We start from the raw sequence: 12,902 nt of genomic DNA, 5'->3' as shown, positions 1-12,902 counted from the left end.
TCACCGATGTCTCCAAATAAAGGATCATAGGGGCTTGAAGAGACCACTGACCCAAGTCCCAGGAGACTTGTTTGTCATCTGAATAGATGATACTGGTGTAAATGCACCAACTGTCTGACTCAGAATAGACATCTTATCCTTATAAGCTTATTTACGTTTGCTTTTAGCCAGTAGTCTGCTGAGCAGAAACTGGGTTGGGATCTCATTATTGATAATCATAGTGGCAACCAGATCTATGCTTTCTTCACCATGCTGTTTTTAGACAGATTGCTTCGATACAATTTGTGTTTCACGGAAGGAACACAGACTATGTTTTCTGCAATGTCTCACAAGACTTGCATATACATTTGCGGAGGCAGCAGCAAAGCATTTATTCTGCTTCATTGGTGTGACTAGGTTATTCTGGTGCAAACAAAATGTAGCAGTGATCTATCTGATCAGACTGCCCAGTTACTCAGAGGTAACAAAGGCTGGTAGTGGGAAGGTGCGATGTTAAGCATCCAATTTCCTTTGCTGTTGGGTGCTCAAAAGGTGGCATAAATCACACTGAAACCGCAAAGCAGTACATTAGCTGGTGTCAGAGGCATCAGCACAAATAGATGGTGTAACAAGAAGCAGCCTTGTTAAATGAATACTGTTTTAACAACTTGGGAGCCTCAGAATATTTTCCAGCCCACTCTTCCTGGGGGCATCATCAGCCCATGTGGAGCTAGTTTCTGATGGTGGGATAATTACATTAGTTTTTCCTTTCATCTCTTCAGTTGATACTTCATAACTCAGATGCCTGAAAAGCTTTTTCCATGTGAGATTGGATAGAATTAGATAATGTGCATATTTTGACAGCTTTTCTCTAAGCCTTCAAATAGTTTTCCCAGGAAAATTTCAGTACATTATTGTTAGGCTAATCCATCTTTCCTGATTTAGATTTTAAGGGTGCAATCCTGTACTAAAGATCCACCAGTTTGGGGGGTCCTGGAATGTGGCAGATGCCAGCTGTGCGGGCAAAACTGGAAATAATTCCTCCATCCAAACTTCCCTAACATGTCATCCCCTAACAAACTCCATGGACAGAACTGTTCCTTACACTAGTGGAGTAGTGAAAACTGGGTAGAGACATGGGCAGAATATGGGTAGCATGGAGGAAGAGCACACTTAAGCCAAATATTGTATATTCCAGACTACATTGAGAGCAGGCCTTTGTACCACCCTTGGATATGGTATAATGAATTTCCTTTTCCTTGGTTTCAATGTGAAGGGGAAATAAAAAATAGTCATCACCCCCATCTTCCATCTCACCCACATTGCCATGACATACTATAGGACATGATGTGATTCAACATCCGATCACAGCACATCGCCAACAGTATATAAACCCCATATATGAAGACCACAAGTCAGATGACAGGGCACATGACACGGGGCAATATCTTGGCGTCCTCATTGCATACACACTGTATGCAAGGGGAAACCATAGAGAATGAGCACTTTACACAACAGGGAGCACTTTGTAGATAGAAAAAAAGCCTGGACTTATGACACACATGGAAACCTCAGCACATTGCCCACAATTTTGTGTCTAAAACCCTAACAGTTGCCTCACCTAGAGACTTCAGACAATGTTGTCTTCATAGACTTGCATGGAGGGAAATGAAAGTGACATCCCCAAAAATGGCTGGGGTGAGGGAGCTTCTTGTTAAGGATTCATGGGGCAATAAGGTCCTTGCTGGGGGTAAAATCCCTCCTTCCAGCCATTTTCAGGAGGATGCCGTCTATATTTCTCTATTTTGGGAGCTGCTCTGAAGCATGTCTGAAGTTTCTGGACCACTCTACTTCAACTTGGACCATTTATTTGCTTTAAATGATGTCAAAATACCTCCAAATCATCCTACTTCAGTTCAGTATTCAAGCGTAGTGAAAAGTGGATGCAAATCTCAATTGTTTGGTCACAGGATGGCATTCGTTTTAGTTGTACCTGGGTGGAGTAAGCAGTTTGCTGTTGCTGTTTTGTAATTGTTTCTCTGAATAAAGGGGAGGGAGAGATGTGTGGATACTGTCATTATAAGGTTTAGCCACTAGGTGCCACTGGTCAGTTTCCTGTCCCTGTTCAATTCTTGTTGAACAGAGACAGTAAAGTTCTTGTTTCACTTCCTGATGGTGTGTCTTTTAAGCCTTCCACAACAGTGAAGATGTCAGCACACAGCAGCAGCCCTTCTGCTGATTAGCAGAGTCCTGCCCTCTGGCAGTTGATGAGACTGTCCAGGTTCCAATGGGCAGAAGGAGCTGCAGATGGCTGGTAAGAATGCCAGCCCCTCTGTCAATCTGCAGAGTCTTTGGATCTTGACCAGTATGCTTCACACTGTAGCATGGCAGTGTAATGTTATACACACATCTACTCAGATGTAAGTGAGTATAGAACTGCAGCCTTAGACCACCAACTCTTTTACATTGCATTTTAAATGGGAAATGTTATAAATGCAAAAAAAATTAATGTATTGTTTTCTTTCTTCAGATTCAAAAAATGATGCTATTTTGGAAATGGAAAATCAGCTGGGCTGAAAAAAAGAAAGAAATATAACTATGGAACAACACAGCTGATCAGTGACAGATGCATACTTACATTCCGAATGCTTACATTCAGGGTTTCTCAGCACTTTTTAATTGCCCAGAAGTTGCACGCATTTTCTGGTTTCCTGTGGAGGATTGTTGCCCTGAGACACAGGGCTAAGCACATGGCTTTTGGTCAAGGTAATTCCAAGAAATACAAAACCTTCTGGAAAACGTATCATGCAGAGCTGTAAAATGAACCCATTGTTGCTCCTGCACCCGGCTATCTCTTGACATCATTGCTGTGTACACAGCACTCATTAGGACCCCCTCTGGCCACTCAGAAAGAAAAGACCAAACAGGGCAAAACAGCTGGTTAGTATATGTGCAGGGGTGTGGTGCCTGTATGCAAACAGTGCTTCAAGGAGCCACAGATGAGAATAGTGTGTTGGAATTAGTCCAGATTCAATTAAGTTAAAGGGGAAGGGGGCTAACCCTATAAACAAATATCCTGTCCTGTTTCAGTGAGGCATACTACCTATAAAACATATACCTACTCACTCTAGTAGCAGGCCCCCTCCTTGAAAATACACATTGAGTTGGAATCATACGGCTGCTGTTATGTGCGTTTGTGTGATGACTGCAAGTTCCAAGTGATAAATTGGCCATTTGAAGCTTCCACTGTATGGCAGCTGTCCTGAACTAAAACTTCTCCATAAATGCTGTTGATCACACTAAATTATGTTTTTACAACTATGTATTGTTAACTGGAGCATTGCTGAGTGATAGTTTATCATTCTGATTGTAAGTCACTTTGGACAGTCACTTGCCCCCCAAAGTGAGCTAATATTATTAATATTTGGGAGCAAAGAGATGATCATATCTAAGTATCCTGCCATGTTGTAATTGTCATATTGGCTGGCCCTATGCTACTAATCTGGCTGTGGTCTAAACCACTGAGCCTCTTGGGCTTGCTGATCAGAAGGTCGGTGTTTTGAATCCCCGCGATGGGGTGAGCTCCCGTTGCTCGGTCCCAGCTTCTGCCAACCTAGCAAAATAGAAAACATGCCAGTGCAAGTAGATAAATAGGTACCGCTGCGTTAGGAAGGTAAACAGTGTTTCCGTGCGCTCTGGTTTCCGTCACAGTGTTCCGTCGAGCCAAAAGTGGTTTAGTCATGCTGGTCACATGACATGGAAAGCTGTCTGTGGACAAACGCCGGCTCCCTCGGCCTGAAAGTGAGATGTGCTGCAACCCCATAGTCGCCTTTGACTGGACTGGACTTAACCATCCAGGGGTCCTTTACCTTTCACCTTTCTTACCTTGGGCTTTAGTTGAATTTTATTCAATTCTTAGAACTTCCATGGGGTGAGGGCAATTTAGGCTGGGGAATCTGGCACTGGGAAAAGAGTTACACAAACCATCCCTCCCATAGCCCAGTGCTGCAGCTTTTGAATTGATTTGGGTCTCCTCATGACTGCTTTTCACTTACAGAAAGTGAGGGCCCATCCACACTGGAGCTTAATGGGGGTTTGAATCTGCTTGTTTCTCTATTTATTTATTTTGCAGAGTCCACACAATAGCCTCTTCTGGTGACAGACAGCCCCTGCACACCACTAAATTCAGATGTCCCCAATCCGTTGAGAATCCCAAAGGAAACGAAAATCCAATATAAAATCACATGTTATCTAACTGTGGATGTGCTGAAGTGCATTGTGTGAGAGAGTTTTCTGTGTGGTGATGTTTCGCTGGGTATTGTCTGTTACCACACACTCCTACTTCTGGTCCATTTTAATCCTTGGCAACTCACTTGAAAACATTCTTGAAATGCAAATCTTTGTTTCTCGTTTAACCCCTAAAATATTATTTCTCATTAGAGATGAGATTTGGAATCATTTATCAGAGATAAGTAAAGCTCAAAAATCTATTCCCTGCTCTTTCACAAGGATTCTGAGGAATACCAACAGGTCAACATAATTTTAGCCACAAAATGATATTTAATTTTTCCAGCCCTATATGCTCTGCTACTTCTCCAAAGGCCACCTAGTGAACTTTATGGCTGCCTGAAGACATTCCAACCCTGCACTCTAATCATTGAACCTCAAATTATCCTCTTTTATTGGAAAGGGGCAGCTACAACCCCAAGAAAGAAAGAAAGAAAGAAAGAAAGAAAGAAAGAAAGAAAGAAAGAAATTTTCCTTCTAGTTTTTTAAATAAGTCCTGAAGAGTGTTGTTGTTTTTTTACACAGTCTTGATTACCTTGGTGATCTAACCATTTTCCAAACTGTGTTTCAGGCTGCAGTCAAGCAAATGAGATAAATGACTATTTCACGTACCATCTGGCTTCTGACAGGCTGGCGGCAGAGTTCACCGGCTCTCCTGCTGACAACACCCTCTGCATGGCAGTCTGAATTAGAGCAGTTTGGAAAATGTAGAAGCCAGGACCAAGTGCAATAGGAGAATGCTCCATTTCATGTTTATGGAGGACACTAGGGCAGTCGAGGTGTGACAGCAGAACACTTCAGATCATTTGCTACCAATTAAACACTAGGTTTGTATTTGATATCAGATGTATCTGATAAAATTGCTGTCCAACACTGCATGCTCCTTTTGATTCACACCCAAACGAAGAGTGAAAGTCCCAGGTTGAAATCTTCTCTAGCTGGAGAGGACCTCAAGTAGGAAGGTTGAAGAAGGGGGTTACCTGGTACCTTGGAAAGCAGGTGTGAGTCACTCATACTTTCTCTGCAGCTGGTTTCTGGGGGAGGCAAAAAACTGCACCATGTCCCTGCAGATCTACGTGTTATGGGCTCTAATCTGAGACCTCGTTCAACAGATTCCATAGTAAGAACTAGGATCAGCCCAAGTCATTTTGAAGCCTGAGGAAGAACAGCAAATGGCACTGCTCCTAGTTCAGGATCCGTAAGCACCCAAGGCCAGCCATGTTATTTTCACACTCAAGCCAGACAATCCCACAAGGACTCTTTCCTGAGAGTAAAAATAGGATCATAGGGTCTGAGACAACTATGCCAGCACAATGAGTCTGTCTCGCACAAGAGGTGGGACTTTGCCACCTCTTGTTCCCCCATGTGCTCCTCTACCTTCCCCATATGTGCTTGGGAGGGTCAAGAGAACACCCAGAACAGTACACAAGGAGGGGGAGATCATTCTGTCTGGCAAGCAATTTGTTGCCCTTCCGTGACACTCCAAATCAGTTGCCTGAAGCAACCATCTCTGTGTGCCAAATAGTAGAGCTGGCGTAAAAGACAAAGCTGGTATTAACTTTGCAAATTGGCACATAGGCTGCTCGGAGTCTGTTATTAGTGGGAACCTGAGATGAAGAGTTTCGAAATAAGGAACATCCTTTAGGACCTGTGGGAATATGACCTGAAATAAGGGCTATTTCCTCTAAATATGACCAAGATTATTACCGTGAAGCAGTTTACACAGGGACGTAGGAAAGAGGATGCAGGCGGTGCGGTCCGCCACGGGTGTCATCCTTGAGGGGGTGTGTGACAAAACGGCACACCACAGGGGGCAACACTTACCGTGGGCCTGGTCTGCGGTGTGCCCGAACTATACATCTCTCCTGGGAGTGAAGCGGTGGCTCAGGCCCCGCGCTGCCCCAAACTGCAGCGTGGGGCTTGCGTCTGCCAGGCGGACTCTGTGGGCAGCTTGAAGCGCCACCCTCCTGGGTGGATCGCCACCCCCATGCACGGATTGCTGCGCCACCCCTGTGGGTGGATCGCCCCGCCCCCGCTGCTCCGAGTGCCAGAGCAGCTAGGTATGCCCCTGAGTTTACACACAGAGAGGTACAGTGGTACCTTGGGTTAAGAACTTAATTTGTTCTGGAGGTCTGTTCTTAACCTGAAACTGTTCTTAACCTGAGGTACCACTTTAGCTAATGGGGCCTCCTGCTGCCACCGTGCCACCGCCACACGATTTCTGTTCTCATCCTGAAGCAAAGTTCTTAACCCGAGGTACTATTTCTAGGTTAGAGGAGTCTGTAACCTGAAGCATCTCTAACCTGAAGCGTCTGTAACCCGAGGTACCACTGTATCATGGAAAGGAGAAATAATAAAAGCATCAATAAAAGGTTCCCTTAAAATAAGAGGCATTTGGTAGCTTTATGCAGAAGGCAGAGAATACTGTAGTACTACTTGAGACCATGGGCTAAAGATGGCTTTAGGTGTAAAAGGTGCAGCAGTATCCATTCGGATAGTAGTCTTGTATGAATCACATCTTTATTCGGTCTAAAGCATTTGCCATGTGCCATGCTTGGAGTGCTGTTTTATGATGTTGGTTTTATGGGTTTTACGCAATACTGCTGTGTTGTATTTTCACTAATTGCTTGTTTACTGCCCTGGGATCTTCCGGCTGCACAGTGGATTACAAATACTACCACTACTGCTACTGCTACTAAAAATCCCTCACTTTTTAAGAGTTGGCATTTTGAGAGCCTCCAGATTCTCAGCAGAAGCTTACAGTTTAGAGAAGCATCTGACATTTACTTGCTATTCTGAGAAATGGTTAAACATCCTTCCTTCAACACGAAGCTAGAGCGTCTCTGGGATACAATAACAACTCAGCCTTTCTCCCCTCCCCACCCACAAATTCCTGCCCCAAATTGGTTTAATTCCTAATCCTATAAAGCTCATGCATATACCAATCTGGTAATTTGGCTCAAGTCTGCTTTGAGAGTCTCTTGATATTCTTTTATACAAAAATGATCCTTAACAGTTGTTCCACTGTTCAATTTTACCAGATTTACTGAAAACATTTAGCTCTGTTAATTGCACATGCTTCCTACTGTATGAAATACAGCAACAGATTGAGGGTGAATAAAGATGAAGAGAGCAGGGTTTTTTTTAAAAAATATTTTTATTCAGCAACAACCAAGTCAAAAATGATTTCCTGACAAACAGTGTGGCTTATTGTCTATTCTCATATACAAACTCCTCCACACCAACCATCTGATATCCATTATTACCATTGCAAACAACCACTAACTCCCCAGCTGGTCAGCTCCATCTCAACACTGCAATAACCATTCAGGGCTGCCATATGGTACGAGAGTTTCCTGAGCTGGGTTGTCACTCAGCTTTATACATTTCTGAATCAATTTCCTTCTGGGGATTTTGTAATATATAATTTGGAAACCCTATTTTCATGCAAGCTGAAAATTTGGTTTGAGCGCTCTCTCTCTCCCCCCCCCCTCTCTCTCACACACACACAACCTTATGGTTAATCTACAGCTGTAGATCAACTGTCTAAAAATGGCGGAGGGAAGTTCCTAGTTTATTGCGAGGCTGCAATAACAGCTGAAGAGGCTTCTTGACTTGGAGAGTTTATATATGTCCAGTTCTAAAATGGATGCTAAAAGACGTTCTTCCTATGCTGCTGAAAGATCTGTTATTAGGGTGCTTCCTAAAGTCAGGGCTAGGAAGAAAGCCCCCCTCCCACAACCCACAGAAATTATCTAATGATAGAGCTTCTGGGGTAGAGGAAATGTGAGCTACTGGTGCCATTTAGGTGCAATAGACGTTCCTTCCCAATTCTGCTGGTTCATATGGACTAGCAGTGATAAAATGGAGAACACCTGCTTCCTCCCCCTTCTTTTAAAATTAAATATATAACCACAGAGCCTAGGACTTGCCGATCAGAAGGTTGGCTGTTCGAATCCCCACAACAGGGTGAGCTCCCGTTGCTCGGTCCCTGCTCCTGCCAACCCAGCAGTTCGAAAGCACATCAAAGTGCAAGTTAGTTAGTTAGTTTAGTTTATTACGGCCATAGGCCCATATTCAATACATCATACAGCAAAACAGGTGTAACAGGATAAAATTAATAAATTAAAATATGGAAAGTGCAAGTAGATAAATAGGTGCCGCTCCGGCGGGAAGGTAAACGGCGTTTCTGTGCGCTGCTCTGGTTCTCCAGAAGCGGCTTAGTCATGCTGTCCTCATGACCCGGAAGCTGTACGCCAGCTCCCTCGGCCAGTAAAGTGAGATGAGCGCCGCAACCCCAGAGTCGGTCACGACTGGACCTAATGGTCAGGGGTCCCCTTTACCTTTACCTTTACTTAACCAGCTTTTTTTTTACTCTAGATGAAATAACGAACACTTTATTTATTTCCATTTGGTGTATTAGCACCAAGGAAGCTAAAAGGAACACTAAAACTACAACATTATTTCAAAATAAGTTAATAGGTAAATTGGCAGGAGCACCACCGCAACCTCCTTAATGCTTCGCCTTCTCCCTTCCAGTAAGCAGCAGTGACACCCCTCCAGGGAAGCGAGCTTGGCGGCTCTGCCCCACCAGGCAAGACACTTCTGCAGGGGTAGGATTGCTGTGGACAACATTACGATGTTGAAAACATTTCAACTCCAGGTCCTGTGTTTTTTGATGATGCAGATTATCCATGTTGCTCCAAGAAGCTCTCTTGTGTTCTGGTCTCAGGAAATCTGCAGATGCAGAGGGCGCTTGCTGATGTGCCCACATATGGGGCAATGTCACTTCAGCTCATGTCACTTTCCTGTGGGGGAGGGAGCACGAAGTTCAACGCATCCTGTTTACCCCAGTCCTTAGCTTTGCTTCATGTGGGATGCAGCTGCCAGATGTCTGACCAGCACATCTTTTTCTCTCTCTTTTCCTTGAGATGCACAGCTGGTATCCCTGTGGTGGAATGCAGCATATATGAAGCTGGAAGGGCTTTAGAAAAAGTCTGGTCGTCTGTCCTGCCATCTGGACCCAATGCCCATCTTGATGACCGAAGGCAGTTAAATCATCAATCACAGCTCTCACCTAAGTAACACAACTGCAACAGGTCTCCATCTTCTAAGCTCCCTTCCTGGGAATTGCAGCAACTACAAAACACAGCCAGTGTGGTGTAGTGGTTAAGAGCGATAGACTCGTAATCTGGGGAACGGGGTTCACGTCTCCGCTCCTCCACATGCAGCTGCTGGGTGACCTTGGGCTAGTCACACTTCTCTGAAGTCTCTCAGCCCCACTCACCTCACAGACTCCTCACAGATAAAGCGGGATATCAAATCCAAACTCTTCTACTAGGGCTACGTTGACCACTTACAGATCACCAAAATAATGAGGAAATGTATCTCTTTAATAAATAAATAAGAGGATGAATGAGGATACCGATTCACATTAAATGTGAAGATGGGAATTTATATGTAAAGATGCCAATTTAGAAATAATTGCTAGAATTTAAATAGAAAAACAGTGCACCTCACCCTAGGGAGAAAAACTGGGACCGGGTGACCAGCAGCTCAGTCTGCTATTGTCTGATGAGCAGCATCAATGTGTCACCTAGTTGTAAAACAATGCTGTAAGGCAAGCCATTATTATTATCCCTCATATTGCACATGGGGGACTGAGAGAGAGAGAGAGAGAGAGAGAGAGAGAGAGAGAGAGAGAGAGAGAGAGAAAGCGGACTTCCACAAGGTGGAATTCCCTCACATGGAAACTAGGGGGGGGGGGGGGCTGCATGCCAGTGGCTAGAGGCTTCGCGCATGTGTATGTGAACACACATTTCCTTCCTCATTTCAAGAATGCAAGAGGCATTGTCACAGTTCAAGGAAACCCCCGCCATACAAAAGTGTTGCAGGAGGACCTGGGCACAGCTGATAAGGGGTGTTGCCCGGGAGGTTGTGTGACTTAGAGAGTGTCTGGATAGGTCCCTTCAGCTTCCCCAATAAAATATTCAAGGGGGCCACCCCCCAAGTTGATGGGCATTGCCATTCAAATGGTGTGCTTGTGCCGCATCTTGTGATCAATTATGCATGGCAGGGCTTATCTTGGGTCCCCAAATATTTTATTCAACTTGGTACGCCTGATGCCTACATTGGATTCCCTGTGGAGTGCTAACTAGGCTTTGGGAAGAATGTAGGAGGACTCTAGGACCCTTTCAGAGCCCCACACCTTCTTCACAAAACCCAGCACTTCATTTATCAGGCTCTGAGAAGGCGCTCCCCTCAAATCAGTGCCCATTGCATGAGCACTGCTCACACAGCTTTAAATCTGCCCCTGCCAAGGCTACCTGGTGGCATAGGTGAGACTTGAACAGGGGACATCCTGAATCATTGCTTTAGCTAGTACACCTTTCATTACTTAAGACAGGCACAGGCAAAGTCGGCCCTCCATATGTTTTGGGACTACAGCTCCCATCATCCCTGACCACTGATCCTGTTAGATAGGGATTATGGGAGTTGTAGTCCCAAAACATCTGGAGGGCCAAGTTTGGGGATGCCTGACTTAAGATGTGAAACATGCATAGGATCATGAGAAGCTGCCTGCAAGGTCAACCTATTTGTTCATCTAGCCTAGCATGGTCCACACAGGTGGGCAGCAGCTCCCCAGAGACTTGGGCAACAACCTTTCCCATCATTGGCTACTGGATCCCTACCTTGTCTGGGGATGCCAGGAGCCTACCCTGGGACCTTCTGCAGCAAAGCAGAACCTCTGTCCCCTGCTTGCATAATCTTGCTTATGACATTACACCTGAACCGATCTCTTTAAAGTGCCCATTTGCCCTGGTTGCAAAACTGCTGTGACAACCAGAATCAGCACAACCAATGGGCTGGGGCTGAGCTGGATGGGTAAAAGTGGGGCTGGGTCAGGTGTGCATAGGAGGCAAAATGTTTGAAGCTTGAGGGAGGAAGGCTAAGGAGTCAAGGTTTCTGTCCAGAGCCTAAGAAATCCCAGAGTCCAGGCTATCAGCAGCCAGAATTCTGGGACTGTGCTTGGAACTGAGTCTTCATGCCTAACCTTGTGACAATTATGAGTGTAAGCGGGGAAGCCAGCTGGATAATGAAAGCACTCACAATAGAACAGGTGCTAATGAGCCCAGGCCTGCTAAAGATCAAAAGGTGAGCCAGGTGCACAGGTTTCAGAATGAGATGTTGAAGAAATACCAGCTGCAGGCACAGCAGGCTTTGGAAGATGCCCTCAAGCTGAATTTATTTATTCGCAGAGTGTTCTTCTGGTAAGAAGTTGTTCCTTACCACTCTGGAAAACTATGGCCACAATGGCCATTCGTACAGGTACAGGCTTTATTATTTTCTCCAAAGATTGTTAAGATTCCTGTGAAGATTTTGGGTGCATACTATTTGAAATGACTGAGGTATCTAGAGCTTTGGCCAGTCCTGTGCTATGACTTCCACTAGCGCAATAAGGCTCCTCTCCTCTTTTCTCCCCATGCTCCCACAAATTACCTCAGGAAGGTGGGTGGGATAACCCACCCCCCAAAAAAAACATGGAGGAGGAGGAGAAGGGAGATTGTTCTATCAGACAAGTTGAAAGAGATCCCACCCCCCACTACTGCATATAGAGTCAGTGGCCATTTTCAGACAATTATATACTGATTTGTCAAGCTATGACAAGAACAAGCCTTTTGCCTTTGCTGTGAGTTGCAATTAAACCAGGAAGTCTGTAATTAGTTTCCTGTTGCACCTCAACTGGGAAATTATGGTTACCTGCTTCAGACATGGGTAAACCATGGTGTGAAGTTGGGTAGATATTGTGGCTTGTTCCAGAGCTGGTAACCATGGCTTCCAGGCTCAGATAGAATGGGAAACCATGGTTAATTAGAAGGGACCCAGTCAGGATCAAAAGGCTTGTGCAAAACTCAGCTTAATATGTGGATACAGTGGTACCTCGGGTTAAGTATTTAATTCATTCTGGAGGTCCGTACTTAACCTGAAACTGTTATTAACCTGAAGCACCACTTTAGCTAATGGGGCTTCCTGCTGCCGCCGCGCCACCGGAGCCCGATTTCTGTTCTTATCCTGAAGCAAAGTTCTTACCGTGAAGCACTATTTCTGGGTTAGTGGAGTGTGTAACCTGAAGCGTATGTAACCCGAGGTACCACTGTATATGATCACTCACTTGGGATCACTCTATTTGCAAAGTTGGGTTCTATAAAAGATATATGAGCAAATGGTTCACAAAACGGTTTTTCCTAGAGCTGCGTTCTGCTGGGTGTGTGCACCCTTACAGATGATATTAATATGGCTTTGGAGCATATGGTTTAAGAAGTCTGGGTATTTTCATGCACAGCTGGCTGTTACCATGTACAAACATTTTTTTTAAAAAAGATTGCTTTATACAGTTCATTACCATATCTGGCCGTACATGAGAAGAAGAGTAGTGTCTGTGCAGCTATTGATTTTTGTAAACTGGGTTTAAATTATCTCATGGTTTGTGCGTGTTCATTCATCAGGTTTTACATATGCATGTAGGGGCACATGGGTCATGCTTATTTTGTTAGTCGAAAAGCAAGATTACGATTACTATGAACAAGGCCTTCAAACATTCACTTCTCCTAATTGTGTGGTACATGACAAAGTGC

Source organism: Podarcis filfolensis (assembly GCF_964270895.1).
Source record: "Podarcis filfolensis genome assembly, chromosome: 6".
In the NCBI taxonomy this organism is placed as follows: Eukaryota; Metazoa; Chordata; class Lepidosauria; order Squamata; family Lacertidae; genus Podarcis; species Podarcis filfolensis.
This window is presented reverse-complemented; position numbering follows the sequence as displayed.